General features: G+C 34.9%; 1 long non-coding RNA gene across 1 annotated transcript in view; it reads right to left on the bottom strand.

Moving 5' to 3' along the window:
• LOC111634003 overlaps nucleotides 1-26,989 on the bottom strand; it is a 55,545-nt gene that overhangs the window by 18,660 nt on the left and 9,896 nt on the right. Inside the window, exon 2 of the long non-coding RNA XR_002758130.1 lies at nucleotides 15,827-15,886. This is a non-coding gene — a long non-coding RNA (uncharacterized LOC111634003). The remainder of the gene's footprint in view (nucleotides 1-15,826; nucleotides 15,887-26,989) is intronic.

Here is a 26,989-nt window from a genome sequence, read left to right as displayed (position 1 = left end):
GTAAACGTCACAGTATTATCGCTGAGATGGAAACAATGTTAAAATTAGGCGTAATAATCAAGTAAATGTGAAAAATTGTAAAATAATATAGGCCTAATTTGTTATACATATGTATTATCTAAGATTTCATTAAACATTTTTTTCTAAATTATTGTTTTCTTTAGTCTCCGGCCCCAATTAAAAATTATTTGTATGTATTTATATGCGAAATTATACCCCGACTTACGTGGTTACTGCTCGGTCCCACCTATCTCGTAAGTTCGGGGTATTACTGTACTTACATTCATTTTTATATATATAGATTAATTTATGTCTGTCTGTCTTTCATACATTACCACACCGTTTATCCGATTGCCATGAATCTTTGGGAAGTTATACTCCCGCGAAGGTTTCTGGCATAGTACATTTATCCTACGATAAATGGCGTGCGTGTATACGAGCATTTCACTGTGTGCGCGATCGATTTCAAATTGTAAAGACCGTTTCCCCCTTCAAAAAATATCTCTATATATGCATTTGTGAACTGTTTTTGTTATTTACGATATTTGTAATAAGTTTTGTTTAATCACTTTATTTCAACTTTTTTTTTTGCTAATTACGTATTCACTCGAACTTTGTTAAAACCTTAACTGTATCTCGAACAACAACCGAAGTTGTAGGAGGAAATTCGCCTATTTTACCGATCTAGGGATCCCCCTTTTGCAAATTTTAATATCGACTCAAAATAATTTAAAAAGACAAATTACAATAAAACGGTTTATTATCCAACTATCAGAAATTTCACAACATGTTGAGGAAGTGTGGAAAATCGCAAGATTTAATATTCTCACTAATTGTAGGTGTATGTGAATTACCACATGGGGAAGAGACACAAAGAGACAATTTAACAACAAAATATATGTATTTGTATGATTATATATAGGTCCACAAGATACAATTCTACACGCACTAAAAGTTCTCACTGTTAAAATAATACAGTCACAGATAGTTCACACGCCGTAACACAATTTGTTGCAGGACAAAGAAACCGTAGTAGAAAAGAATCTTTCACAATGTATGACAACGTTTCCATATAGATATTCAGCGGCACACGTCACTTGAAGGGCACTAAATAAGATGCGAGATCCAAAGGCCAAGTTCCGAAAAAAATGGTCGAGGGATCTTGATTCCGATTTGTGCTGTACCTCATGTACCTGAAAACTGTCTCTTGCTCCGTACAATTCACTGATGTCCTGAACAGGAAGGAAGAAGTCCCATAGCCAGTCAACGTCGTCTTAAATACCCTCCTGTACACTCGACAGGTTGCCAACCCTTTTTCCCCACTGCAGAAAAATAGCCAAAATATATATAAATATTTTTGGCTATTTTTATATATATATATTTTTTGGCTATTTATATATATATATATATATATATAAGACAGAAAGCTGCAACCACACAGAAGAGCGGAAGAAGCAATTAAATAGTTAAAATCATAAAGGATTAAAAAAATATATAAAAATGGGGAATATCGCACTTCCGACAATCGCTGCAAGTGTGTGGGCTATTTGGAGAATCCGTGCTTCTCGCATGGACAACTGTATGTGGCCAGCTAACGCGTCGGAAAACCTTCTGATTTATTTGTGTTCGCACCAGACGGAAAAACAAAAAATATCGTGTATCCACAAGCACTCTAATAAATAAATAGAATTGAAACGACACTTTGAAATGTTTTCCCGATGAAAATAAATAATAATAATAAGTTTCAATAAAAATGATAAAATGTAAATTAAATTTTATCATAACGAGTTTGCTTGAATTTCGTTTCTTCTGAGATAGCAGCAATGCACGACGGGTAAGCTAGTAACTTATAAATAATTTACAATATTCTGGAAGAAAAGAATCAGCCCGGAGTGAGACCTGCCTCTAAAGACAAATTATTTTGAAATTAATTAAAAATAATAGCAGAGAAGTAGACTGATTTAATCCAGCAGTCATTTGGCCTATTACTAAATTTAAACACACCTATTTATTTTCACACCTGTTATTTTAATATATATATTTACTGTTGTTATAATAAATTTATACATACAGTGAAAACTGTTTAGGTGACCACCTGCATTTGACGGGCACCTGCCAAAACGGGCAAAAATTTCCAGCATGGAATAGTTTATCCATAGAGTCTTCATATAAGTTACCTGTATTAAATGACCACCTGTGTAATGCGACCGCGACTGTTATGTATATAAAATGAAAAAGTATTGGAATCGTGTCAAATTTGACCGCCCAGTTTATTTGCAAATCTACACGTTTGGAGACCTCCCAAAACCCCAAAAATGTCAATAAAGTGGAAAAATTCACACGTGTGTTGGCATCCAATTTGTTTAAATTCTTTATTTTCTGTTCTGATATATTAAACAATATCTCAGAATGGGTAAAGTTTAAGAAACGAAATATGGCACTGTAGCTTGCATATAAAGGGGCATTAATACTATTAAACGTTGGTTCTTAATTAAAAGTCAATAGGGTGAAGACATAAAAGTGGTCATGTGTCATATCTCTTAATGAATATTTTACTCGTTATTAGCGTTCAAAATAAAAATAAAAAAATAAAATAAAACTCGTCTCTACCCTCAAAGTAAGCTTTTTTGTCATTTTATAATAGTACAGTAAAACCTGCTAAGATGTTCTCGCCTAAGATGTTAGAATGTTTTAGTTCACGATTTAGTTCAACCACTTTGACACTTAATAACTAACTCCTGTGTCCTCATCTGACTCCGATTTTGACCACAGAAATTATTAGGCTTCAAACAGGGTGTACAAAATCATGGCACGCACACAGAGTCTAACATCCACACATATAGAAAAAAAAAAAAACTCAAATCTTTTGCATATCTCAAATTTCAAGGTGTCCCGAGTCCAAAAATGTAAAAATTTGGGAGGGGTCATTTTTTGACCGAGCGCTACACTTTCCCTCTGTTAAATATAACAGCCGGAAAAGTAAAAATTATCGAATACATATTTATATATTACTCAGAGGAGTCTTTTAGCTTTGNAATTTGGGAGGGGTCATTTTTTGACCGAGCGCTACACTTTCCCTCTGTTAAATATAACAGCCGGAAAAGTAAAAATTATCGAATACATATTTATATATTACTCAGAGGAGTCTTTTAGCTTTGGAATAAAAAGTTTCTATGCTCTATCTTTATTAGAACTATTTATTGAATCTTTTATTCTGAGATCACGTGATGACATCAGAAATTCCGGGTCTCTTTCGGTAACAAGTCCTCCCCTGGTCGGTAGATTTTTACGGGACTCCACAGCCCTGCCTATAACTATATGTATGTATGTATGTATTTATTCTATTCAAGTATTATTTGTCAGTTTATTGTCAAACTAGCTGTTACCCGCAACTTCGTCCGTGGAGGTTTTGCAAGCAAACCCCATTTACATTCAATATTTCAATAACCATAGTAATTGTCATATAACACCTACTGCTGAAGAGAATTGCCCAGAATCAAACAAACTATCTTCAATTTGATCAATTTTCTGGAACGTTTACAATCGTTCTATAATCAAACCAATGTGCAATAACAAATTCGAATTTAAAACGAATCAAACATTTTTAAAATCGAAATGTCTGAAATGTTATCAATTTAATACACCTAAGTACTCAATGAAGACTAAACGTAGTTGAAAACAAAAAATCGCATCTAAAATAGTACAGTAGAAGTCGTTCTTCCGGTTAAGCCTTAATGCTATCCCTCACCCCCACGGGGGAATTTCTAAAAATTCCTTCTTAGTGTGCTTTGCCATGGCGTACCCTACTAAAACGCATATAAAAAGAAAAAATTGCATCTAAAATAGTACAGTAAAAGTTGTTTTTCTGGTTAAGCCTTAATCCTCTCCCTCTCCCCCCTGCGGGGGAATTTCGAAAAATCCCTTCTTAGTGTGCGTTTCCATGACGTACCCTAACTGTTTACCAAATTTCACCTCTCTAGGTTAAGCGGTTTGCTCTAGGCGATGATGAATCAGTCAGTCAGGACAAGCAATTTTATATATTTAGATAATTTAATTTAAAATCTTATTTTTGAAATTTGTTGAAAGCTATTTATAAATTAAAAATATATCTACACATCTATTACTTATTATGAAATGAGCGGCACTTGTGCTGATTACGGAATACGGCTATTTGAGAGGTTTTCTTCCATAAAATTAACTAAATCTAGACTAATTTCACTCGAATATTTCCAAAACAAGTATAATTTGTTGGAAATGATCGATATAAAATATGCTATAAACAAAAGATTGTCGGAATACTTATCGCGAGTACCCGCTCGAAGACGCCATTGCTTAAGCTTGTTTTCGTCGCAGAGCGTCACATCGGACGGCGGACGAGTACGAAGCGTGTCACGTGACATTTTGTCGGTGCTATTCGGTCACGTGACTACTCATCTCTGACGTGTTCCTGATAACTTATTCTTTTTGCGAAGAATTCACTGAACTTTAGAGACATCATGTGATAGATCATAATATACTATAGATTTTTATTGTAATTAGAAACGACTTACTGTATTATTATTGACACACGATAGGGGCTCCTCTAGTGTCCGTTTTCAAACGGTTACGCGGACAGACGGATACCCGTTGAATGGGTTATATATATATAGATTTTTTACGTTTAATTACATTAATTAAATTAATATTTAAAATTGAAAGGGGCTTAAGGAGTTAATCGAGCCAAATATACTATTCGTTGCAACACTAATTTATATTATTTATACTCGTACAATTTCAAAACTATTTTCTGTAATAATTTGATTCTGACTTAACGGATATTTTGATATTATTGACGACAAAAGTTTAAAATCATTGATTTCCTTACCTGTCCACGTGACATGAAAAATTCTGTAGTGGTCCTGCGAAAACGTGTACACGACTGAATGTTTGAAAGAACACCAATGAGTCAACACCGTTTACACATGCTCGATGTTGACGGCGTAGACGGACACACGCCATTTGTATGTTGTGATTGGATAATTTAAATTAGCAAGCAGTGATACTAGCGAGACTTCGAGTGCGACTATGCAGACGCGAATTTAAAACGAGCGAGAGGTTGCGAGCGATTTAGTTTTCGCAAAGGAAAATCATGCACAAACCAGAAGCGAGAAATAACGCTAGCGAGAGCGAATTTCTGGTTCTCGCACATATCTGACAGGTTTTGATATTTATCGCGTCTCGCCTCTTCTCGCCACATATTCTCGCTTGCTCGGAAAATTCGCTCGCTCGCGTCTGCATAGTCCACCATTTGGGTACGTTCGTAATTCGAACGAATTAAACGAGAATGACGTCATCGTTATTCTTATTCAGTTAGACTTTTCGAACGATTCGTTTATGACTAAGGCCCTGTACACACTAGGCGTTTTTCAACGCGCGTTAAACGCTCGCTTAACGCCGAGCTAACGCGCGTTAGCTCGGCGTTGGACGAGCGTTAGTTCGGCGTTTAGCACTGGCTCAGTTTGGAAATGGACGAGAAAGTAATTGATTGTGTGTGCTCCTCCATCGTCGCTATAAGGCAGCACATATATCTCAAAGCGCCCGTAAAGTGCCCGCAAAACGCGCGTTTTAACAAAAATCTATAAACGCGCGCTTGGCGTACGGCTACATAGAACTCTTGGTTCTTTAAAACGCGCGTTAAACGCCTAGTGTGTACAGGCTCTAAATGGATGTTTCTAAAATCGAAGATAAGAATGTTGTTAGCGCAGCCTTATCCGAAATATTTTTATTAGATTGCTTCGGGTGAACAGTTACTTCAATCATTTCACCTTTTAATTCACAATTTAAACACTCGAGTCGATTTGGAAACATCGATATCGTTGGGCGCCATTTTCTTAACGAAGTAAACTAACTCTTTCCTTTGTGAACGTTAGAATTTCGTTCGAAACGTCATCACCGCAGAGCATGCGCACTGGGCGCGACTACTACTATTCGAACTATTCGTTACTAACGCGTTTAATTCGTTTGACTTTACGTACCTTTTATTAAACTAATTTTTTCTCATTTTTTCGTTAAGGCGTGAAATATTATTTTGTACCATAAATGGTACTTGAAATATTATAATGTACTCAAAATGTACTAAAAATCTAAGTGTACAGTAGAGCGACGATTATCCGACCCCCGAGTAACCGTCACATGGTTAACCGACCGTTCTAGTCGGCAAATTACAAATGTCCGCTAGTGATGTGGCGCTACAATATTTGGCTATGTCTTGGCTACTTTAATATTATTTTTGTTAAAATTTTGCATGTTTTAGCTGGCAACACTGGCTCGACCATGAAAGGGCGGCCAGTATTTAAACGAGATTTAATTTTTTTAATTATGAATGGTTGTTTGTTTTGTGGGCAATAAAATAATTTTTAACGATACAATAGCGACGATTATTATTTTTAAAAAAATTTGTTAGGCTAAACATCGATGAAAATTCAACGCGAAGTTGGTTAATAGCGATATACTAATTACATGGTTTATACTAATATACTATACTAATAATGTATTTTTTCATTATTTTCGGTTATCCGACCAATCCGAGTCCCCAATTGAGTCGGATAATCGATGCTCTACTGTACTTTTAATTTACTGGAAAAGGCAAAATGTACCAGAAAAGTACAAATGTACTAGGAACGGCAACACTGTATCTGGTCTAAACTATTGTTCGAACCCATCTCAACAACGTTTCCCCTCCTAATATAATGAATTAGTCTAAACTCTCGTTCGAACCCATCCCGGGCACTTCTCCCACCCTTGAAATTAGATGCAGGTGTCAATAAATTAGTCTAGCAAGAAAGGAAATTCATTTCAGTCTGTTGGAAAATGTCCGAAAAACAAAAGAAATGCAAAGTGCTGTCGTTAGAAGTTCGTGTTAAAATTATCAGAGAAAGTGAAAATGGTTTATCACAAGGGCAATTAATGGCGAAGTTTAACTGAGAAAACGAAATTTATTTTACCGTACAACTACAGTATTTTCCTTAGGGGTATAAAATATTGTACACGATACAATTAATCGGCTGATCTCATCGTTTGATAAAATTTATGTTAATTTATTTATTCATTTTGAATCTCATATACAGTACATGTGCGATAAATAGTTTCTGTATCAATTTCCACGATATTTTTAGAAAAATAATATCCAAGTAATTTTCGCACGCAAAATATTCAAAAAACAATAAACGCATTAATTCAAAAATCGGTACTTGTGAATCTTTATCCCAGATGGTGGCGCTGCCCTGGCGACCAACATCTCAACTAGTACCTGTATTCCCTCCAAACAAATTAACTCGGCTGGCTAACCTACCAACACACGTGTTATCTAACTTAGTTTTGTTATTTCAACGTTGTTAATTAGAACTTTGCAATAATTTTAAGAAAAAGTTAACAAACAATTAAATTAGTTTAAATTATCGTTTATTTTAAAGTATATTACATGTCTACATAGCCGTTTACATAATTCCATATTACTGGCATATAGTTTGCGGCTGCCATATTTCCGCGATTGCTTTTAATATGTTTTCAAAAGCATTTCCTTGTCCCAATGACTTTTTCCACATAAACTCTGCAAGGTAAGACTCCAGATGATGGCGAGCCGTGCCTCGTTGTTTTTTGTTGCGCCACTTAGCGGAGCCCCACAGTCTTTCAATGCTTTGAGTGTGAGCACCCGTTGTTGGATCAACGAAATTATATTTATGGTTTACAGTAAAATGACTGTAACCTGCTCTTTCTAATTCATCCGTCCTGTAAGCTCGCCAACAGTCAGAATAAATTGTTGATTCTTGTTCAATGTGCTCCACGATTTTTGTCATTAGTGTGGTTGCTTCTCTATTAGGAACTGGAACGAGAAAACAATCACCAGTTTCTCGGCATATTCCGCCGAATATCCACTGTTGTGGAAGAACCCTTCCAGCGTTGCTTTTTCGCCTTGTGAAAAGCGTTTCGTCGATTTCCACGATTTTTCCGGGACCGCCTATTCGCCTGTTCGGTTGTTTCAACAAATGTAAAAAACATATCTCCCTCAAAAAACTATTCCAGTCTATAGTTGTTTTGTTGCAAATATTTAGATGTTTTCGACACCACTTTATAGACGTAACTTCCTCCGTCCAATGGTAAATAAATCTTACCGCCGTTAAAAATGGTATCCGTGATCCGCTAAACCAATTATTAGAACGGATGCTTATCATTACATCACAGCTACTTATGGTGCATCTCCAAACGCCTTTAGACATATTTAATTTCATTTCATGCCCATTTTTACATATTCGAGCACTAGGTAAAATACCTTTTTCTTGAAAAAATAATACAGATTCTTCTTCGGTGCGTGGTAAATCGTATAATGAAGACATTTTTTTCTTTCTCACAAAGGTTTGGAAAACACGTGTCTGTTGAAAGGTCAACTGGCCGAGTTAATTTGTTTCGAGGGGATACAAGTACTAGTTGAGATGTTGGTCGCCAGGGCGGCGCCACCATCTGGGACAAAGATTCACAAGTACCAAAAATCAGTTTTACAGGCAACCTTCCTTTTTCGATTGCGGAATGTAATGAAATCGTATAATGAGACATAATAATAAAATCGTTTTATTATTAATTAATTATTTTTCTTATTCTTACAGTATTTTTAAAGTTAAAATAAGATTAAACTAACGAATACCAAACGGGACATTCCAATTTTCAACGCGAGTGTTGAGTGTTGAAGTCAACAATTTGACGTCATCAACGACGTTCCAACTCGAGTACGAAGTGCTTAGTTCCCATAATTCCATTCTCAGCAAGATGGATTCCATTCAAATGTCTTACCAATTACCCACAATTCATTGGAAAGTAGCAGTCAACATATCTGTTGAGTGCTGAATGTGTTGAGTCAGCGCTGACAACAGCGCTAACTCAACGTTGAAAAAAGGAACGAATTTTAATGAACGTTGAGATCAGCGCTGAGTCAGCGTTGAAAATTGGAATGTCCCGAAAACCAAAGTCATGTAGAGATACAACGATCTTGTATATCGATGACGTAATACACGTAACTGAAGAGCGAACGAAAACAACCGAGTCGAATTAATTAAGTCCGAAAAAAGAAAGTGTGCCTTATAATCGAGAAAATGCGACTATTGTATTAATCTTTAAAATATTTGTATTAAATCTGTCTTATAAAATCGCGACGACTCCTGTAAATCGAGTTACAGTATCCGATAAGACTAAAATACAATACCAGTATAGCCCTATCGTTGAAAAAATTCGCTTATTTTTGCTCATCTCGAGTTTTGCTTAGTAGAAATGGCTAAAATGTGGGCAAAATACGTTATTACAGGACTACCTGTATTGGACGACCACCTGTCTAAACGACCACTTTTTGAAGAAACCGTGGGTGGTCGCAATAGACAGGTTTTACTGTATATATAATTTACTCTAATTTATAAAAAATACATTGGGAAACAATTAGCCTGTACAAAAATATTGTGAGGGACATATCCTTTATGGACACTCACAGTTGGACTTTCGATAGTCAAATGGCTACCAAAAAAACAAGGAGGAAGCAAACACAGTAAAATGCCAAATTCTTTTTAATTATACACACACAAAATTAGAGTTGATAAGTGATAAATGCTATCCCTATGTTGGATAAATGATAGGTGCTCTTATCCCTATAAATCACCTCAAGGTGAAAGATTATCATCTCATCCCCATCCCCTGTGCTACCTGTTGGCCTCCACAGGCATATCAGTGATGGGCACCACAGACTCTTTTAAAAACCTATTTTAGCATTAATGTACTTCAGAAAGTATGATTTCTTCTATCTAAATATATAAAATTACTTGTCCTGACTGACTGAATCACTGATTGATTCATCATCGCCCAGAGCAAACTGCTGAACCTAAGGAGGTGAAATTTGGTACACAGTTAGGGTACCTCATGAAAACGCACACTAAGGGATTTTTCAAAATTCCCCCACGGTGGGAGAGGGAGAGGATTAAGGCTTAACCGGAAAAACGGCTTTTACTGTACTATTTTAGATACGATTTTTTGTTTTCATCTGTGTTTTAGTAGGGTACGCCATGGCAATGCACACTAAGAAGGGATTTTTCGAAATTTCCCCGCGGGCAAGAGAGACAGAAGATTTAGTCTTCATCGAGTACTTAGGTGTATTAAATTAATAACATTTCAGACATTGTTATAAATATTTTTATGTATTTCGATTTTAAAAATGTTCAAACCATTTTAAATTCGAATTTGTTATTGCATATTGGTTCGATTATAGAACGATTGTAAACGTTCCAGAAAATTGATCAAATTGAAAATAGTTCATTTGATTCTCAGCAATTTTCATCATTCTCAGCGGTAAGTGTTATATAACAATTACTATGGTTGTTGAAATACTGAATATAAATGGTGTTTGCTAGCAAAATCCGTGTGGGAAAAGCCGCTGGTAACAGCTAGTATATAATAAAGAATGACCATATATTTAATAATATCAATCCCTTAATAGTCAAACCTCCCTTAAAAATTTCAGAAATTTTCAACAAAAGGCATAGGAGTTTTTAAGCTTCAAAATAAGTAAACAAAAGTGTGGCCCCTCACACACACAAACTAACATCCATACATACAAAAAAAAACCTTCAAACCTTCAACTTAAATTATTATTACTGAATCAGTGAAGTCCAAATTAATGAGGTTTTACTGTAGAATCAAAAATTTATCAATGTAGTCCAATAATTTGAAATGCATAAATAGAACTTTTATTAATTACTAGAAAACAGTTCTGTAGTATACCACAATAAATATATTCAGCACAGAAAACATGATTGTAACAAAATTATCAGATGTTGGTATTAAAATTGATAACCTTGAAATAGATATTTTAATTTAAAATATTTTATAGTACTTGTAACTGTTCAATGAATATTAGAACAAAATTAAACATCATTAAAAATTTTAATTTAATTAATACATTTTTATTATATTAATTAAATTTTTTAAAGAAGTTAACAAATTACCTAACAGTTAATAGCAGATATTAAATGTTAAATTTATAGAATTACAGTCGACCCCCCTATAACGTACATTCCTATAACGACAATTCCTATAACGTAGCGAAAAAATTGTAGAAACTTTCATATAAAATACCTCCTATAACGTCGTTTCGCGACAAGATTGATAGAGTCTGGACCAATAGTGGATGAGCAGCCGAACTACTTTCCTCCGACCCTGCGCCACGCTACAGAGCGGCTAAATTGAGTTTGCTATCGTCTGTACAGTATTATATATAAATTAGGTGCTGTACATATAATTATATATAAATTAGGTACTGTATATATAATTATATATTAACTTAATTTATTGTAACTTTATTATAATTATATATATGCTTTCTGCCGCCTGGCAACACGCTACGGAGATTTTAGGCTAGTAAGTTGAGTTTATTATCGTCTGCACAGTATGTAAATTAGGTACCGTAAGTCTAATACAGCACTAATTTTATACATTTCTTGTGAAAGAAACACTTCTTATTCAACGGCCATAAAAATTATTTATATTAATGATGTCTCCAAAGGTCAAGTTATTTTTCTGCGAAAAATTCGTTATCAGAAATCGCGGCCGCCGTTTCGTGTGCTGTTCCGCGACGAAGACAAGCTTTGAACAACGGGCGTAGTCGAACGGTACACACTCGGTAAGTAATCCTATAATTTTTTGTTTATAGCATAGTTTATACACTCAACATTTTCAAAATTATACGTATTTTGGAAATGTTGAGTGGAATTAGTCTAGAATCGGTTAATTTTATAGAAGAAAACCTTTCAAACAGCCTTAGTCCGTAAAGTTCCCACCTATCGGGCTGTGATTGGCTCATGTATTTAATCGTTCCTACAACGTAATTTTCGGTTAGCGTGGAACGTATCTAAGCCTTATAGGGGGGTCTACTGTAAATTATTAAAAAGTAACTTAACTACTATATATATCAGGGGTGGCCAAGCTCCTTGATAGTCCGAGCCATTTTTCAAAATTTGAAATTTTTCGCGAGCCGCAATTAAAGGTATGCAAAAAATTCCAGATTTCAAAATATATCTGTAGCAAGAGTGATACAAATTGTTTCCTCCAGAGCACAATGTCAACTGTCCATTGCAATGACAGTTTACAAATTCAAAATTGGTGTGGAGTCGGTCGATAACAGACGATTACGCCACTGTTTATGTTCGTTTGCGCAGTTTTCGATGAGTCATATCATTCTTAACTTGGACGGAAATGAAATTTGTTACAACGTTGCACTTAGTCTTTCATATTTGTTGTTAGTAATTTAAAAGACATTTTGAAACACATACGGATGATAATAATTTTTTAAAATATAATAACACAAAAATAAAAAGGGAACTTGGGTACAGTACATTTATCGAGAGCCATAAATAATCCTTCGAAGAGCCGCATGTGGCTCGCGAGCCGCAGGTTGGCCACCCCTGATATATATGTAATATTACTACAAGAAATACATAACAGATATATAGTTTTACATTTTTAATCAATATACAGTAATACCTCGACTTATGCGAACGCGGAGTTACGCAATTTTCAAATCTTGTTGATTCGTCTTTTGTTTGAGCGCCACGCAATTCTTGATTACTCACTCCCCCCACACTATTCGTTTACACGTCCGAACATGTAAGCCAAACTATTGTTCGGATTACATGTCCGGACATGTCGTGCAAAATCGATACATAGCTACAATTTATTTTGTGTTATTTATTTCTGTGTTTGTTACATCTACGGAGACTTGAGAGACTCTATATGGTGATTTCTTGCAACCGTAAACGAATCAAAAGACGAGATAAGATTAACGAGAACATTTATCAGGTTACATACGTCTGACTTGGATTTTACACAAATTGTGAAATTATACCCCGACTTGCGCAAATTCGACTTACGCGGTTATCGCTCGGTCCCACCTATCGCGTAAGTTTGGGTTATTACTGTAATTCAAATTTGAAGAAATTTTTGCTTCATTATTTCATATTATAAAAACAATGATCTATAATTTATTTACAAGTTTTTCATGAGGTAGGTACTGTAAATATGTGTGTACACATATATGCATAAATTCAATGATTTCTTGAGAACAGGTTTGCAGATATCAGCAGCAGCTCATGATAGACACTGCAGAATTGTAGCACCTCCAAAAAAAAAAAAAAAATAAACTCGCAAAATAATATCCCAATTTTTATTACATAGTAATTATATATATTATTATACACGATTAAAATTAGTTTTTTTAATCAAAACAGTTCATAAAATAAAAACAACTTAGGGCAGTTGCTTGGTACATATCCTCCTGCAACAGCACTGTTAAAAGGTATGATGCAATCCCCCAAGATGATTTTCCACAGTTTTCTACATTGTGACCTAGAACCTACTAATAATGAGTCACACCTTCCACACTACTTCCAACAGAACAGTTTAATAAAAATTAAACAAAATGAACATCTTTGGCTACATTAAATGGCCTGTTTCAGGTTTTAACAGTCTGAAATCAAGCATTTAAATACAATACAAATTTGGAATATTGCCAATGTACTGTACTTATGACGTCATTATTTTCAAAACATATTTTCTATTACCTTAGCCCATATAATGAAAATTGAGTGGTTAATCAACATGTTGTTCTAAAGTTAACATCAATCAACTTTAGAACAACATGTGTTTATCGTAAAGAATTATCATAAAAATTCTAATTCTCAAATTGGTGTTCTATCAATGTACTAATTGGTAAGCTATCAGTGCTAGCAAAATTATTGCAATATTCTTGTTCGAAAAGAAATTACTTCTGCTGCATATGTTGAAGGATTGGAAAAGAAGTTTTACCACAAAATGCTTGTGGGCAAAATCATCATGCTTGGTTTATGCAAAATGGTGCAAGGTCCCACTGCACAAAGCAAGTGTTCAAAAGCCTTTACAACACATTTGAAAAGTGTGTAATAAGATTAGATTATGAAAATTCTGCTGGGTGGAGGTGTGGAGCAGTGACTTAAACCCATGTGATTTCTTTTTATGGAGCTATCTTAAAGACAGAGTATATCGCAATGCTCCTACAATTATTGAGGAGTTGATAGATATGATAAAAAGAAATAATGGCAGTTCCAAAAAAGAACTTTATTACCGTTATTAAATGTTTCAAAAATTGGTTAAAAACTATTATTGCAAGCAAAGGTAGTCATTTTGAAAACCTAATTCATTAAATGGCAATAAATTTTGTATAATATGCTTTTTGAATTTTCTTTCTATCTCATATAGTTGACAAGTTATTAAAGTTTTGCATGAATTAAAGATCACCCTGTATGTTACTTTATTCTATAAAGTGTGTGTATGCACTTTGATTTTGGCCTCTTAACATAGTCAAAAATATTTGTTTCATTTAATTTTTATTGAACTGTTTTGTTGAAAATAGTGTGGAAGGTGTGACTAATCATTTGTCATCCTCACACCTCTCACTCATTCAGAACAGTCCCACTCATTCAGCCACTGCACTGTTTAACAGTGCTATTGCAGGGGGTATGTGTCATTACTATTACTCAATCAAAGCAGATATTTGGATTATTCCATGATCTGTAAACTTTAATATGAAAAAGACAAAAATTTTGAATCTTAAATTAATTAATTTAAGTTTTTCATATATTCTAAAGCAACTTGAATGTAACAAGTGAAAGCACTGATTAAATACAGCTGTCCCTTGATAATCCGACAGGTATGGGACCAAAGGGATGTCGGATTACCAAAAGTGTCTGGATTACTGAAAGTGATTACATATTTGGCATTGTTTTGCTAGCAGTAGCCTACAATATTTCCTACTCCAATTGTTCTAACAGAACTGCTCACGGAAAACACACGGAATATGTGTCATCGTGTAAGAATTGGGTGGGGAGATTCACATCGCAACATGCTTCTGTGCAAGCAGACACGCAATGGGAACGGGTACCTTGATGGGACTACTGAGCATGTCGGATTACAAAACATCGGACTATCAAGGGACAGCTGTACTTTATTTTAAATGTGTGTCATCAGTTATGTAAAACTAATTTATAAAACTTACATATCCCCAACAAGTTTCAATACCAATATACTCACTTATTAATTACTTATAAATTAATTTTACTTTACATAACTATACTGTATGTACATATTATGTTCCATTCAAGGGAGGATTATCAAGGAAGCAAAAAAACATTTGCCATAAAAGAAAAAATATTGCTGGAAAGTGCTCAAAGGTATATTTTTATGTGGTTTAAACTTCCACCTTTGATTCTATTAAACTTATTACAGGTGTTTCATGAGAAATATTTTACAGCTTGTTCTAGAGGCCTAGATGATCCAAAAATGTCCTATAAACATAGGCCTCCAAAAGCATTGTTTCAGCACTAGAAGAGGACAGAGTTCAGACTAGCTACCTCTTAAGACACCATTCTGCATCACTAACCGCTATGAAAAGGGTCAATCTTACTTCAGCTACTGTACTGTACTGTACTGTACTGTAGAGCCTTGAAACGCAAGCAAACTTTTTGTTTTTGAAAAAACATAAGGTTCTTTAAACATAGACAAGTGGTGCTTAAATTAATTGACCACCAGATATGCCATTCTATGAGGCATCAAGGGGTCAAACTGACAAATTGTTACTTGAACTTTTGAGATTTCAGATTTATCAGAAAACATAGCACATTCAACTGCATATAAACATGAAATATAATATATTCTACTTTAACTTAAAATAAGAATTTTTTTTAATAGAATTTAGCAAGTTGAAAACTTTATAAACTTCAAAACTCACTCTTGCCAGGACTCATAGGATGAGATGACTTGATTAGGACACAGGATTGTGGTTCATCCCCTACAATATCAAAATATTAACTTAAGTTTATTGCTACTATTGTTCTAAGACTACATTAAAAAATTTTGAAGAAATATAAATGAAGTTATGATTCAAATCAAACATATAGAAAAATTTATATGTAACAATTACGTAATTTGTCTAGAGGTAGGAAGTTACACACACTACCATCTGACACTAGATTAAATAATATATTTTATTTAATTTAGAATTTTCTGGAAGACAAGAATAGGTCCAGAGCAGGACTTGAACCTGCAACTAGGGTTTCTTTCCCGGGATTCTCGCCATTTATTCCCTACGAGAAAAATCCCAGGAAATTTTATTTTCCCGGGAAATCTCGCATTTCACTAATAATTTATCATGTCAGATTTTCTTTCTATTATTTATTATATGAAAAGTTGCATCTTGAAGACTCACCTAAGAGAGAAATTTTGAGGTTTCTTGCTGCATATTACTACCTATGTTTTACAAGTCTCTACTTGTTAGTTCATGTAATATCTATGTATTGTGTTTGCGCATTGAGCAGCGGAGACTTGCTGAAAGTAAATATCACTCATCGCACTTTAATTTTATTTTTTATTTCAGTGTTTTTCAACCTTCTTGAATACGCGACCCCTTTACAAGTTAAAAAAATTCTGGCGACCCCCAGGGCCATATTAAAACTATATCAGTGATTTTAAAAACTACGTATTTAATTTTCTTTCTGTTGAGACCTAAATATCGATCGAAAAACCAATTGTACTTTAAAATAAAAACGCAAAGCCTTCTCACTGAAATTGTAGTTTTATTTATTGTAGTGTAGGACCTACAAACACTTGTCTTTTCTTTTACCCGCGACCCCCGTGTAAGGCTTTGCAACCCCCTTGGGGGTCGCGACCCACAGGTTGAAAAACACTTGTTTTATTTCATCTTTAGAGGTAAAATAGTATTTTTTTTTCGTAATCATTAAAACTCCCAATGAAACGCTTTATTTTACTTTCATCTTATAATGTAGGAGAACATAAATTAATTGAGCCTAACGTGTCCGTATGGGTGAAATTGGCCCTACACTTTTAGTTACTAACTAGAAAATAAATTAAATTATTCAAATTTATGATATTCCTGTATGATCTTTTTTATTCATATAAAATTCTATTTTACTATCTCATCCCGGAATTTCCCGGAATCCCGGGAAAAGAAATTATTTTTCCCGTAATCCCGCTGGAGGCAAATTTCCCAGGAAATGAGAAACCCTACCTGCAACTACCACTTACCATGCAGATACATTGTCAATTACACTACACAAACCTTTGAGCAATCTTCACTTCCAGAACTATTAATTTAGGTATAATCACACCTTTCTTTCAGAAAATTCTAAATTTTAATATAATTTATTATAATTATTAAATCTAGTACAAGATGGCAGCATAACTACCTATTTCTAGACAAATTATTTTGTATTTAATTAATTATATAGCCAAATTATAGCCCAATAATTTGACAGCTATTTGGCTTTAACTGTAACAATTGTATAATGCCAAAATAACTCAAAAATTTTTCAAAGAAGATTGCAATGATGATATTCAGATGAGTGAAAACAGCAGAAAATGCAGTTCACAAATATTAAAAGATAAATAAATAAGCAATTATCTATAACCATCATTAATTCTCTTATAAACGAATGTTTTCTTCCATCTTTAACGGTCATCATCAATGGCATAAGAAGCCAATGCTGTAGTGGAAAGACCTTTTTGAATGGAGTATTTATGTTCCTTGATCCTGGATCAAAGAACATAAATACTCCATTCAAAAAGGTCTTTCCACTATAGCATTGGCTTCTTACACCATTGATAATGATGTCAGGGTGGACTTTGATAATGCACAATTATTAAAACGGTGCAAGGACCAGGCCAGTCTAAAATATCTCAAACAGCTGGAGATATTTAAAGCGTTCAAGAAGAGAACAGCCACCAATTTTAAGGAAATTGACTCACTGGTGGCTGTGGGGAGGGCATATTTTGATATAAAATAGATCGTCATCAAGTTTATCTTTATAATTTATATAAACATCAAATTTTTAAAATAAGAAGCCAGTTTGAAGACTCATTTTTTAAAGAGCTACATTGAGCTTGCGTGTATCTTCAAGACATGCAATTTTTAAATTTTTGGAAGACGCGTTCTTTTACAAACATTCCAAAGCATAGAAACCTGATGATGACCATTAAAGACGAAATAAAACATTAGCCTTCTTGATAAAAAACACTGAGTTCAGCGTTAATACGATTTTTCTTGTATCGCAAGTACTTTCGACGAGTATTATATCGTCGTCTTCAGGCGAAAAAAGAACAAAATTTGAATTAGAACGTGCAGAATGTTCCAAGTAGAAAACGGAAAATTTTTCTTGTCAATTTCTAAATTATAGCGTTCGGTAATTCCGTTGGTCACGTGCAACAAGCTTTTGCTGGAGTTCGAAATATTTTAAATCCACACGACTAGCAGCGCATGCGTTGAGGAGCGATCGTACTAATTGTGCGACTCTTGGCGCTTTTTGCTATTTAAACGCTGGTATAAAGTAACCCATATTTCGGGCAAGTCGAGTGTGGGGACGTTGCATGCGTCTGTGGTCATTGTAAGGAGCGCTTCCCAAATAAATGTAATTCTTCTGTTGTTACAACTCCTGAGCAACGCTGTTTTTGACCATAACAGGTTATAGCCCTGCTGTAGAACTTTTCTGGCGAGCTCTGTGGTCTGTCTTCCTTTGTTTATATCATCTTGATGTTCCGCGATACGGCAAGCGAGCATTCTTGTCGTTGCCCCTATATACTTCTCAATTGTCCCCGTTATTGGATTTTCCAGTTGCACTGCGTATATTCCCGATTTTTCTAAGACGTTGACTTTATCCCATCTAAAATATCTCAAACAGCTGGAGATTACTTGCCCAATTACAATTTCTTTTGAAATGCAGAGCAAAAAGAGTAGTTCCAAAGTGCATACAGCTTAAGCGCAAGAAATTTCCGGAGTGTTTACGAGGGATAATTCCGAAGGTAGAGCAGTCTCTTTTGACCAAGCTAATTAGAAACAAACGCAAGTGCCTTGCAGAAGCAGAGCAAAAAACCTACGTAGCTCATCTGTATTTTTCCAAAGCATGTGACCCCTCCACGTTGTACGTTCAACTGGGCAAAGTGCAAAGTATAACATCAATCTCCACGCAGAAAATTTAAAAGAAGTTGGACAAAAAGCTCCAGTGGCTACTCAATTCGACGCGTACGCAAAAAGCAGCAGTAGTAACCACTCCATATTACAATTATACAAAAGAGCAAGTACCCATAATCGTACATAACACACTGGAACGGGGTCCCAAGTACATCTCACATCCTATGAGATCGGATTTCGACCAGTTAGTCCCAGCCACCTTAGCAGCTTTAAAAGCCTGCCAGACTGCACCAATGTACCAGCAAATGGAGTTAGAAGTCATCACAAAGCTTGCTACAACAAAGCACATCTCCGATGCACCAAATAGTCGCAAAAACCAACAAGCAGTAACGAAATTCCTTGCCAAGAACGATCTGAGGCTCTTAGTATCGGACAAGGACAAAAGATTTGTTTTGTGCAGAGAAAATGACTTCATCGCTAGAGCCAATGAGTTTCTGTTACAATCATGCTCTGTGGAGATAAACAGCGACCCAACAACAGCAGTACTGCGAAGAGCAAAGAAAATCATAGCACTTCCAGGAATAGCCTTAACACTACCAGGACGCCTCGATCCTCCATCCAATGTTGCATGCCCTAGGCTATTTTTCCAGCCNGACCAGTAAGACTGCATTAAGTTTTCATGTGCCCCGTACAAAGTTCCTACCGTTATACAACAAAGGAAATGGGTCTCCATATAACATGTCAAATTTCAAATGTCAATTATTTCAAGGTACATTTTTTTATTTCTTGTTAAAAAATTTGTAATTAAAGATGATTTTCTTTTGTTTAAGTCATGCTGCAGTTTCTGCACTTCTCCTCTTCTTCACACCAGAGTAAGCAATTCACTAAAAAGTTTATGTATTAAAGGATCATTGCACAGAAAATTTGCAGTAAGCTTTGTGAATAGTTCAGCACTAGATATTTCCATATAGAGTTCAGCTTTGATGGTAGAACACTTCAATGACTTTGAGATTATCTTATATGAAACACTATTCATTAAGCTGGAATTCTTGAGGAATGCGCTTTAGGAAGTATAATATGAGTCCTTCCCATTGTTCAATCAGTCGTTTTGATGCAGGACCAAACGTCAGTCATCTAGTTGATGAAAACTTCATAAATTTGTTGCATGGCAAATTAAGTTTCTCTTGAATTTCTGTGTATTCACCCACCTAAAGGGCCACTCATCAAAAAAGTTGTGTTACTATGATGAGATCACCACTGTCTCCGTCCAACTCTTTCAGGCCTTTCAAAAAGGCATTGTGGATTGTATGAATGCTGCAAGACCCTATATTGATGAGGCCTTTTTTGCGAGTTGTCAAAATTTTCCTCATTTATGAGATGCAATACTTTTTTTTGCATCCAATCATCAGTAATTTATCAAAAGATAGATATGCATCTTCAATTGCCAGTATTATTTTTGATTTAATTGTTTCAGCATCTGCATGCCTGATAAATGAGGTCTGGAGATACCTGCAGACAACTTCCTGTTGTTCCTCTGACCAGTATCTAATCAGTATTTTCAGTTATTTTCTGTCTTCTATATTGCATGTCTCATCATAAAAAACGCTATAATATGACCATTGTACATCATCTACCATTTGATCAAAGAAAAATGGGGCCAAAGCTTCTGTGATTAAGTATCTCATTTTTTGATGTGACAATGAGAATTATTTTGGAAAATTGTCTGCACACTTGGCATTGATTGTCTCCTTTATATCACGACATGATGCAAATGAATAATTACTGGCTATCATTTCCATAGTCCAAATAAGCTCTGAATGTAATCACCATCTTTTGCACTACAAAGTTGAAGCACTGGTTGTTGCAATGATTGGTGTTCTGAACTGGCACTTGAGTCTACAACATTGCTCACGCTAGCAACACTTTCAGCACTAATACTTTGACATTGAGACATTTGAGGGGTCAGTCTTAACTGCTTGGGACCAAAGGCTTCATTGCATTTATTTATATGTTTCTTGCAGCTTGAATGTTGGAAGATTGCAGTATGGGGATGTGCTGGTCGCTATTTTGCTCCTGAACACATTTACAAAAATAAATAAATAAATTCCACATGGAAAGTGAAAAAAAGCTAAAAAAGCAAATTTGCCTCAGAAAAAGCTAAAAAACGAGAGGAGCAATAAAAAATAGCTAAAAAAGTGAAAAAGGTGAGTCACTTTAAGCCCTGAATTAATCAGCTAATATTTTAAAAGTACAATGATTCAAAGGCCATACAATTGTGCATCATCATCATGTTTCCCCATGCTTGTTGTTTGAGTCCTGATCTGCTGTTTTTCAGCCCATCTAAATCCTACCTACAATTTATAAGCAATACTGTTCAATTAATAGAAATAGATAAATAAAAACTCATGCCAAAATTGTATAGTCTCTTGATACCTAGCACCGACTTTAGTGTTAACACAATTTTTTCTTATCTCACAAGTACTTTCACTTGCGATACAAGAAAAATCGTATTAACGCTGAACTCAGTGCTTTTTATCAAGAAGGCTATACAATTTTGGCGTGAGTTTTATTTATTTATCTATTTCTAGAAATAAAACATTAGTTTATAAGAGAATTAATACTGGTTATAGGTAACTGCTTATTTATTTATTGAATTCTACACCAGTAATATTGTGATGATTACATTAAAAGATAAACAAAAAGCAAGTTACATTCCACTTGACAAAATGCACGAAATTATTGCTTGTTGACATGACTGTGAATCCAAGTCTCACTATTCAGAACAATCAATGAAACAAAAGTTTTGTAGATTAGTGAAGTCTTGATAATGCAAGAGGACATGGCATTATCATAAAGGAATGCAACCTTTTAAATTTGGGCATTATGTAGTGCTAAAACTTTGAGCCTAGAAACTTTCAAGGCATCACATGATTGGATTCGTGCCTCCAAGAAAATTTTTTCATACTCACGTCTCATAAGACCAAACACACATGGTTGCTGGCTCATGTTAAAAATCAGGATCAAATTTAGAACTATGTGACTGAATTTGTTCATGATGTAAATGAATACTGCAAATCCTAATGTGCAGGTGCTCAACATGGATCAAAGTGGCATGATACTACATAGAGACAAATTCTGGACATCCACTTAAATATCAAGATGTTCATCAAGTAATGGCTACAGTGCAATCAGTAAATGCTACCATTCACTTATTTTCAATTCAGGCTGTGATCCCAAAAATTAACAAACTCTTTCCAATTATGTATGTTTGTTTAAAAACAGAACCCAACTTGAGCATCAAATTCCAAGACCAAATGTTCAAAAGTCCTTCGATTGCTGTTACATGGTCACATTCTGAAAAACTGAAAAAAAAAAAAAAGAAAGAAAGAAGTTTTACAAGGAGATGCTACTGCCAAATATATCAGATCTTCATTCTTCTTCAAGATTTCTGGGCAGGACAGACAAGTGAAACCAATTAACAGGGCTTAAAGCAGTCATGGCAGTGAAAAAAGTGAAAAAAGAGAGTTCACACCGAAAAAAAGCATTAGAGGCATTATAAAAAAAAACACAAACACACACACACACATTTTGTATCAATAACATTGCATATGATATTAGATTGATTTTTAATTGGACTGAAAAAATTATATATGAAAATAGTTAGGCTGAGTTTATACTCCAGAAAAGTGACCAGTAAGACTGCATTAAGTTTTCATGTGCCCCGTACAAAGTTCCTACCGTTATACAACAAAGGAAATGGGTCTCCATATAACATGTCAAATTTCAAATGTCAATTATTTCAAGGTACATTTTTTTATTTCTTGTTAAAAAATTTGTAATTAAAGATGATTTTCTTTTGTTTAAGTCATGCTGCAGTTTCTGCACTTCTCCTCTTCTTCACACCAGAGTAAGCAATTCACTAAAAAGTTTATGTATTAAAGGATCATTGCACAGAAAATTTGCAGTAAGCTTTGTGAATAGTTCAGCACTAGATATTTCCATATAGAGTTCAGCTTTGATGGTAGAACACTTCAATGACTTTGAGATTATCTTATATGAAACACTATTCATTAAGCTGGAATTCTTGAGGAATGCGCTTTAGGAAGTATAATATGAGTCCTTCCCATTGTTCAATCAGTCGTTTTGATGCAGGACCAAACGTCAGTCATCTAGTTGATGAAAACTTCATAAATTTGTTGCATGGCAAATTAAGTTTCTCTTGAATTTCTGTGTATTCACCCACCTAAAGGGCCACTCATCAAAAAAGTTGTGTTACTATGATGAGATCACCACTGTCTCCGTCCAACTCTTTCAGGCCTTTCAAAAAGGCATTGTGGATTGTATGAATGCTGCAAGACCCTATATTGATGAGGCCTTTTTTGCGAGTTGTCAAAATTTTCCTCATTTATGAGATGCAATACTTTTTTTTGCATCCAATCATCAGTAATTTATCAAAAGATAGATATGCATCTTCAATTGCCAGTATTATTTTTGATTTAATTGTTTCAGCATCTGCATGCCTGATAAATGAGGTCTGGAGATACCTGCAGACAACTTCCTGTTGTTCCTCTGACCAGTATCTAATCAGTATTTTCAGTTATTTTCTGTCTTCTATATTGCATGTCTCATCATAAAAAACGCTATAATATGACCATTGTACATCATCTACCATTTGATCAAAGAAAAATGGGGCCAAAGCTTCTGTGATTAAGTATCTCATTTTTTGATGTGACAATGAGAATTATTTTGGAAAATTGTCTGCACACTTGGCATTGATTGTCTCCTTTATATCACGACATGATGCAAATGAATAATTACTGGCTATCATTTCCATAGTCCAAATAAGCTCTGAATGTAATCACCATCTTTTGCACTACAAAGTTGAAGCACTGGTTGTTGCAATGATTGGTGTTCTGAACTGGCACTTGAGTCTACAACATTGCTCACGCTAGCAACACTTTCAGCACTAATACTTTGACATTGAGACATTTGAGGGGTCAGTCTTAACTGCTTGGGACCAAAGGCTTCATTGCATTTATTTATATGTTTCTTGCAGCTTGAATGTTGGAAGATTGCAGTATGGGGATGTGCTGGTCGCTATTTTGCTCCTGAACACATTTACAAAAATAAATAAATAAATTCCACATGGAAAGTGAAAAAAAGCTAAAAAAGCAAATTTGCCTCAGAAAAAGCTAAAAAACGAGAGGAGCAATAAAAAATAGCTAAAAAAGTGAAAAAGGTGAGTCACTTTAAGCCCTGAATTAATCAGCTAATATTTTAAAAGTACAATGATTCAAAGGCCATACAATTGTGCATCATCATCATGTTTCCCCATGCTTGTTGTTTGAGTCCTGATCTGCTGTTTTTCAGCCCATCTAAATCCTACCTACAATTTATAAGCAATACTGTTCAATTAATAGAAATAGATAAATAAAAACTCATGCCAAAATTGTATAGTCTCTTGATACCTAGCACCGACTTTAGTGTTAACACAATTTTTTCTTATCTCACAAGTACTTTCGACGAGTATAAATTCGTCATCCTCAGGCGAAAAAGAACAATTTGAAGAAATAGAACATGCAGAGTGTTCCAAGTAGAAAACAAAAATTTTCTTGGCAATTTTTAAATTTAATGTTCAGTAATTTCGTTGGTAACGTGCAACAAACTTTTGCAGGCATTTGAAAGTTCTTAAATCCATGCGACTGGCAGAGCATGAGTTGAAGAGCAATCGTGCTAATTGTGCGACTCTTGGTACATTTGGTTGTTTAGACGCTGGTATAAAGTAACCCATATTTTGGGCAAGTTGAGGGTGGGGCGTTGCATGTGTCTGTGGTCATTGTGAGGAGCACTTCCCAAATAAATGTAATCCTTCTGTTATTACAGCGCTTGAGCAATGCTGTTTTTGACCATAGTGGGTTATAGCCCTGCTGTAGAACTTTTCTGTAGAAATTTGTATTTAAATGTTACAATTGCAGTATTTCTGAAATAACTGATTATTTTGGCCTGCAGTGATCCTGTGAATGATATAAGGTGCTTTTTTACTTTTATTTACGAACCTTTGCACTTTGTCTGCAATGGCAAGAAGAAAAGCTGTTAAGATTTAATGAATGCTATCATTGCTAAACACGGTCGTGGCATGTCTGATAGAACTATTAGTAAAGAGCTAATGCAAGACAACAGTGCACCAGATTATTTGTTCATTACACTAACCACAGCCATGTTATACTTAAAAAAGCTGCTGAACATCAGCAAAAAACTTCAAAAATTGATGATGGAAATTTGAGAATCATAAAAAACAACCGCCATGCCACAGCATTGAATGTAACTACAATATGGAATGATACAACTGGAAAGAATGTATCTGTTTTGACAACATGCAGGAGACTGCAAGAAATGCATTTCTGGTCCTATGCAGCATGTGAAAAATTTTTGCTAACAGCATATCAAAAGAAACGGGTACAGTGGGCCAAAGAACATCTTTCCTGGTCTCAACAAAAGTGGTATGAAATTCTGTGGTCTGATGAATCAAAATTTGAATTATCTGCAACAGACAAAAGCAAACATGTCATTTGATATGCCAATGAAGCTAATAATCCATTGTTGTTAAACCACTCAATGAAGTTTCTTGCCAGCATCATGGTTTGGGGTGTATGAGCACCAGTGGTATGGGTCAATTGGCATTTGTTGACATAACACTTGCTTCAGAGAAGTACATTAACGTTCTACAACAGTGTTTATTTCTGTCCATAGCAACGCTATATCCAAATAGAACTTGCATTTTCAAACAGAATGAGACCACATGTCATACAAGCAGAAAAACAAACAGTGGCTTGCAGAAAAGTTGCATAAGTTCTTCCTTGGCCATCCAACAGCCCAAATCTTTTACCAATTGTGTATGTATGGAACATTATGAAGAGACGTCTATGAAAAACGTCCTCAGACAGTTGATGGACTAAAAGCTTCCATCCTAACTATTTGGAATTCCATAACAGCAGATGAATGTAAACACCTAGTCAACAACATGTCAAAACGTATGAAAGTTGTTTTGGCTGCAAAAGGTGATGCAACAAAATATTAAACATGCAGTGGACTATGTTCATTGATGGGGTGATGCAGCGGTCTACATTTTTTGATTGTGACTAAAGTTTGACTGGCTCAATTTTGTTAAACTTGCAAGATATCAAGTTGATATTTGGCAAAAATGAAGATTAATTACTGTATACTTGTTTTAAATTATGTAAAACATTCATGCAACGAATCAAAGCTACTTTTTTAAACTTATCTATTGGATGGCATGTTAACTGTGGCCTGGTCTAAGTTCAGTGGTGACTACTGTAAATATTAATACAGGTAACCCCGTATAGCATGGCACTTCTATAGCATGGATTCACTCTAACACGGTTCGAGAATTGGGAACATCCCCGTATAACAAGGTGCTTTTATAGCATGGGTTCACTCTAACACAGTTCGGGAATTGGGTAAAACCCTCGTACAACATAAAATGTAATAAAGGGTGCATTCTTTTATACCAATGCTTAACTCCGCACGAACATTCTAATTGTTTTCATGGTTACTTTGAATGCTCTTTCAACAAATAATCCATTTAATGGTTAAATTTTACAATTGGGACCCTTCTTTTGCCTCTAAAAGCTCATTTTAGAATTATAGATTCCTCCATCATAATAATATTGATAGTGCAGGTGCCATCATCTCTCTTTCACCTTCGTTCCTAAATGCCTACAAACAGCAGCGCACTCCTGTTGCAGAGCAACCGCTATTAACGAACATGTTCCCACAAATTGTTACCAGTTGATGATGCTCATGCTGAGATCATCATATAGGATGAATAATCCTCTGGTAAAATATTTACTTGAATAATAAATAAATATTTTACCTATGAAAAAAATTAATAATAAATCCGATTTAAATAAGGATTTAACAGCATGTTTTTTAATTTTTGGAACCTAACCC

Source organism: Centruroides sculpturatus, unplaced genomic scaffold (genome assembly GCF_000671375.1).
Source record: "Centruroides sculpturatus isolate CEXI.00-Female unplaced genomic scaffold, Cexi_2.0 scaffold736, whole genome shotgun sequence".
NCBI classification, from domain to species: Eukaryota; Metazoa; Arthropoda; class Arachnida; order Scorpiones; family Buthidae; genus Centruroides; species Centruroides sculpturatus.
The sequence above is the reverse complement of the archived record's forward strand: the minus strand, read 5'-3'. Positions and strand labels throughout refer to the sequence as shown.